General features: G+C 46.2%; 1 long non-coding RNA gene across 1 annotated transcript; it reads right to left on the reverse strand.

Annotated features, from left to right (window-relative positions):
- Positions 1-327: 327 nt before the first annotated feature.
- On the reverse strand, positions 328-5,191 carry LOC309651677. Its single transcript, XR_014258305.1, has 3 exons — positions 4,981-5,191; positions 4,582-4,716; positions 328-1,855 (listed from the first exon to the last, which is right to left on the reverse strand). It is a non-coding gene; the product is annotated as an uncharacterized lncRNA (long non-coding RNA).
- Positions 5,192-6,626: the final 1,435 nt, after the last annotated feature.

A 6,626-nucleotide genomic window follows, 5' to 3' on the forward strand; every position in this document is an offset into this window, starting at 1 on the left:
GAATACAGGTGGGTGTTGCTAAAGATGAGCAGTGTCCCTGAGCAGAGGAGAGATGAGGGCTCACGAACAGCCAGAACACAGGCTATTGAGTCAGCAAGACAGTCATGAAGGGGGTGAGGCAGACATCATGCTGGAACTCACAGCAATCTTTGCCATTGAATAAGCTCCCACAGGGGAGTGAAGTGTAGGAAGAGAGAAGGGAAGATGGAGGACTGTGCGGGGCGGACACACAGGTGATTGTTCATGGAACACGTAGCACATCTTAGTTCCTTAGAGGGTTTTTGTCGAGAAAATAAGGACAGATACATGAGGCAACCCTGAAATATGGATGGTCTAGAAAGTCATTTATTTTTTTCTTGTCAAGCTTTACCTCTTCCGGGTGGAAAGGGAAAAAGAGAAAGAAAGGAAGGAAGGAAGAAAATAATGACAAGAGATGTCCCCAAGTGTTCACTAGTTCTCCTCAATAGGGTCCTGGCAGGGACCTCAGCAGAATACGCCCCCAGGAGAGAAGCACTGTACCTCATGGGGCCCCTGGGTGACTGCAGGTCCCAGGGCACTGCTTCCTTGTCCCAAGCACAACAACTTGCCTGGGGGCAGCTGCCCTCTTCGATAGAGTCTCTCAGTGTCTGGAGTTCTTTTTGCTACAATGAGGGGCACTAATAGTGGGGTCTTGGTCAGTTTGGATGATGTTGGGGGTTGCAAGGAAGGGCAACATGGCTGGGCTTGTGCCCTCTGGTCCTACTGGCAGCTCCAGGTGAGTGGGGTAATTTGGGGTCAGGCAGGGAGGCGGTACTTAATGTTAGTCAACTGTAGACTTTAAATGGTTAAAATTGAAAATATATTTTTTACAAAAAAACCCAAAAAACAAAAAACCTTGGTGGCATGTGAATGTACGTAAAATCTTATGGCTTAACAAGAAAAATTCTTAGGCCAAACGAAGGAGTACATTACTGATACATTCTAAAACATGAGCCTCAAATGCATAATATTCAGTATAAGAAGCCAGACATAAAGAGCACATATTGTATGATTACAGTCACATGAAATATTGAGAATAGGCATATCCGTAGAGACAAAAAGCAGATTTGTGGTGGCCACGGCCTGAGCATAGGTGGAATAGAAGAGACTAATGGGGATGGGGTTTCTTTTTGAGGTGATGAAATGTTCTGGTATTAGTGCTGATGGTTGCACAATTTTGTGAATAGATTATAAATCACTAAATTCTACACTTTTCAAAGGGTGAATTTTATGGTATTTGAATTATGTCTCAAGTTAAAAAATGGTGATTAATAAATGTGATTTTTTAAATAACATGGGAAACATTATCATGAGTTTTATGTGCTTCCTGCCATACTAAGATCTGTAGATATGAAAAAAGACACCCTCCCAAATGAGAACAGACACTATTTACTCACAACTTATCTATAGAGCACGGGAGTCAGCCAACACCCCTCACATCAGGCTGAGACTCATGGCACACATAAGAGTGAGGACACTTTCTGGTGGCAAAAAAAGGAAGGCATGTCCTGCTCAGAGCTTGTGACGTGGGAGGCTGGAAACAAGCTGTTAGGAAGAGGGGCGTCCTAAGTGATTACTTAGGGGAACATATTTGGCTTTCCCCGCATTTGGTTCTACATGGAAAGGACTGAAAATGACGAAGCTGTGAGTCACTGACCAAGTCCTGACCCTTGGGGCCTGTTGTTGCAGGGGTTGGAGTCTGGTTTTCCAGATTGTTTGCTGCAGGGTGTGGGGCAGGGCCTTGTGGCTGCAGGGAGAGGTTCCCAGACTTCCAGGTGGATTTAGAAAATTCTGCATCCCCAAACCCTCCTTCATCATCTTCAATCAATCAGGTACTCTGTGGATAGATAAACTTGAATCAATGTTTCAAAATTAACTGCAAACAGAATTGGAAATGACTAATGTACAATATAATGACATATTAAAAGGCAAATATCAATAGAAGAATCTAACAGAATTTTATAAATTCCTTCCAAGCAATGAATATGCTCAATTAAAATCATACACTCATGAACTGCAGTATTTGGTAGTACATATCTGTGTGAAAATAACTTTCAAATATGAAATATATAAACTATGCAAAATCTCCTTATAAGTCAGGATTAAGAACTGAAATTTTGATGATAGGAATCTGTAATAAGCTAAATGGCATCCCCCTTGCAAAAGAATTCCAGTTTTTTCATTAGCAGATTTGTATCACAAAAAATTGTACTAAATATATTTTAAATTTCATAAATCAGCATTTTGTGAAAAAACTGCAAACGATAGTAATTATTACAGTAATGTCGATTTACTAAAAACATTAGGATTTCTCATTTCACTTATGTTCACATTGTAGTGAATCTCACAACAAAGAAAACGTTAATTCATTAAATTTTCTTCTTGCCCGAATACCAAAATCCGGCCATCTGGTCGAACTTCCGCTGCAGACGCCAAGTGACGAGACAACTGGTGTGAACCTCAACAGGAAGGATCCAGATCGCACACAGGCTAAGGCGCACCGCCACTCCCCTGACACCCGGCCTCGACCCAGGCCACCATCGGTCCCATTTCTCGCCCTGGAGGATCCTCCCGTCCGCCCACGCGTCTGTAGGCCATTCGCTGTCTGCAGAGCTTCTTCAGAGAAGCTACCGACAACCGCGCCCACCCAGGACCGCGGCCAGGCTTGTGTCTGCTCCCGGCCATCACCAGATGCCCCTGGAGGTCCCTGTTTCCCAAAGAGAAACGACTACGACCTACGACAACCGAAGCCTAGGAGGGACTGCCGGCCCTCCACGAGCACCCTTCCCGCTTGCCCATGACAGTCCGCGGTGAAGAGACCTGCACAAACGCAAGCGCCACGTTGACGAGGCGACCAAGGAGTGGGGGCGGGAGCTCACCGCGTAGACGCCAGTTTAATCTGCTGGGTGGATCCAGTCTGTTGACACGCATCCCGTGCTCCTGCTTCGGGTCAAGATCCGCCCCCGTGATCGCCACGCGTGGAACCCGGAGAAACTGAAGTGGCCCCCGGTGAGCAGCCCCACCGCCTCGACTGCACCGGGATGGACCCGAGTCCCCAAGCCGGCGAGGACGCACCAACGGATCGTGACACACGGAGGACGACGTCGGGCACGGACATGCTCTCCTGGTCACACGTAGCAGGACGGGAGGTCTCCGCGGGGCAAGCGGCACCAGGGAGTGCTGGTCGACCGGCGCAGACCTCCCCACAACACTCCGAGGGAGCTCAGCGCCAGCCCCACAACACACTTCTGTCCACATTCAATCTCCGGTGAGAGCAGGACGCTCTCACCACTCCGCAGCACCGGGATGGTCGCCGCCAGCGTCGCCGGCCTCCGGGAACTCTGCCCTGCGCCTAGCGGGCGAGTCACATCCCTCGCGAAGGTCGCCAAAGCTCAGGAGGGAAGGGACAATATAAAAACGGCGTCAGGTGGCTCCCGACAACGGGTCCGAACGTCAGCGGGATGGATTCTGATCGCTGGGCGACGAGGGATCAGCTCCGACCGTTCAAACGCTCGAGTTCGTCTCGGGGCTTCCGCCTCGGAGCTACCTGCGGGTTCGGCTCGGCACGGCAGGACGCGACCCCAGCAGCGGACAGGGCTGGGAAGATTTGGGCAGGGGGCTGCCGCGAAGGAGACGCGCTCTTCACGCTAATGTGGAGAATTCTGCAGTCGGAACCCTGACTCTGCAGACCTGGGTTCCCTTAGTGCCCAGCCTCTTACCTCATTATCAGGAGACCTTAGCAATTCACTTGGTTGCTCCAATTATCTCTGCACACACTACACCTGTGCAGCTCTTCTCTCCATGAGCCTAGAGCTGCTTTCCAAAGGAAAAGATATCACCATGCCATTGCAGGTAGGAGCCAAGGAGACAACTGAACATTTGCATCTGGACCTATTAGAGAAATTTTATGTATTCAATGCAGGAAGATACAAGACAGAGAGGGTCTTATAACTTTAGCACCACATGGTCATGGTTTTCATGAAACACTGACACACACTCGGCAAGTTAAGGGGTGCCAGGAAGAAGAAAGACACGCACATACGCACACACACAAGCACACACACACACACATATCCCCGGGTCTAATAGGAACATTTGCCAGGGCTGGCAATGGTGGGATCAGAAAGCCCATTATTGCCACTTCTGGGGTTCCCTGGGCTAGAACCACAGCTCATTCAGGCAGATCCTGGTTGTTTTATTCATGTCACTGTAGCGGAATAAGGTCTTGGAGCTACCCAGACTGTCGTTTGCTGTCCAGTGCTCTACATCTTGTTCTGTGTACTATGCCCCTTCTCCTCCATACACAGTCAAAATTAAGAAAATAAGAATCTGCAGACATTGCATTCAACTTTCTGAATTGAATGAAGGTTAAGAACACAAAGGATAAGAGTTATGTGAACAACTTTGTTAAGGAACTTACGTTTATCTTTTTGAAGCTATCAAAATGTTTATGAGTAGTCTGTAAAAAGTTAATCTTTTTAAAATTAGGAAAAATAAATGATTCTTTATTGCTATCTCTCACCAAACCCCCACTCACACCAGCACCTATGACACAGAACTCACCTGATGAAACGCCTGCTCCCCACTGGCCTAGAGATTTCTGTTCTGAGTCATTCTCTATCCCCTGTGTTCACAGCATTCCTAAGTCCACTGCAGCCAGTAACATGATGAAGGAGTCCACTGAGCCGAAGGGATGACCTTTAAAAAAAGAGAAGCAAAAAACCTCTCCCGTCTTCTGTGAGGTCACAGCCTTAATGGAGGCTGCAACAAGTGAAAGTAAACGTTGGGAAAGAGAGTATTTCTAAATTGGTCCCTGACCTGCCATATCCCTAACGGGGTGGTGAACATAACTGGCGTTAATATTTCCTGGGTGCACTTAGAAGATCCGGACCCAAAGTAGAAACTGGACCATTTGGAAAAAGATGGATCAATTTAGGAATCAAAGTAAGTTTTTTTTCTCACCTGTTGTTTCATTATCAGGAACTCTGCCTCCACCTGCCCTCCTCTGCATCCTTATGCAGGGACAATCTGAAAATGAAGCAGATAAATCTGAGGAAAGAGAAAGCAGCCTTGAGAACCCAGCCTTTCAAAGTATTGTTAGGTACACCAGGCATGAATCCCTAACCACTCAACTGGGAGTGAACCCTCCAAACTAAACCACAGGCATGCACAGACAGAAGGAACGCTTTTTCCTTCCATGGTCAAAAACAAGGCTGCATTGGCTCCTCGGCATGTAAGGAGGATATAATATCCCCATTTTGCAGAAAACAATGCAAATTATGGGGTGTTATATTTTGATTTGATTTACTGTTCAAAGTTATTATTTTATTAATATTCAGTTCCTAGGATTAACACTTATTCCCAGGTAACCCTTACCATGGTCTCCTGGAGAGTCTTGTCTCCACAACAAGGGCAACTCTCGCAAAATTCTCATTTAATAATTCTTGGTGAAAGGCAGCAACATTTGTTTTCCAACACCCATTCCAGGCATTTAGCACCCCACCTTCCCTGTTGCAACCCCTGCCCCACCAGATGCCCTTGCCCTCAGTCACCTTGGTTCCTCCCCATGTGGGAATCAGCGACATCAGAGCCTCAACCCTAGCTCTGCCCTCTGTGGCTTTGGACATGTGGCCAGGAGGTTTTCTATCAATGTAATGGAGGATGGAGCAATCTGAGGACCCATGTCATTTGACATTACATGTCAAACTCTAACCTGGGCTTCAGTGAAAAGGTAAGTGATTAAACATAGCTCATGGATATAGTGTTTGAAACATAAAGAAGACCTAAAACTGAATCAGAAAGCTATGACCAGTGAGGGTTTACCAGATATAAAATCTGTGTGAAATCAGCAAAGTAACACTACCTGTGAATGTAACTAACATGGGGAGATTTTCAATGAAGATCATCACTGAGGGAGCCGCCTAGAATTCACATGTAGAGAAATGACTGAATGAATATTATGTGAGTAATTTTTAACAGCCTCCCTTTCCTTGTCAATAGCAGGGATTTCATGCTGGAGAAGAGCCCACTGAATGAAATGAATATGAGGACATTTCACATACAAGCTTAACTCCACGTGTGTTATACCTTCAGCCCAAATGGGAGATACTTCAGCCGTTATTCATCACTGAATTAACATAAGCTAATTATACTAGAGAAAAATCGTGCAGATCTCAGAATGTGGAAGATTTTTAGTCACCCTGCAACCTTAGACAACATGAGAGAGTGCACCCTGGAGTGACTCTTGCAAATGTCCTGAACGTGGGAAATAATTCAGCTGAAGCCTCGCATTTATACACTAACAGCCACACTGGAGAATACGAACCTTATAAAGGTAATGCAGCCAGAGAGCTGACTTTTATTCACACCAATAAACTCACACGGGAGAGAAGCCCTATGTTTGGAATGACTGTGGAAGAGCTTTCAGTGACCATCCAACACTTCGAAGTCATGAACACATTCACACAGGAGAGGAACCACAATGAATATCATTTATGTGAGAAAGCATTTAGTCAACGCCATGATCTTAGTCATCGGGGAGAATTCACACTGATGAGAAACCCTATAAATGCGATGAACGTGTAAGAACCTTTAAACGCAGCTCTCAT

This window comes from Balaenoptera physalus, assembly GCF_965194825.1.
Source record: "Balaenoptera physalus genome assembly, chromosome: 21".
Taxonomy (NCBI): Eukaryota; Metazoa; Chordata; class Mammalia; order Artiodactyla; family Balaenopteridae; genus Balaenoptera; species Balaenoptera physalus.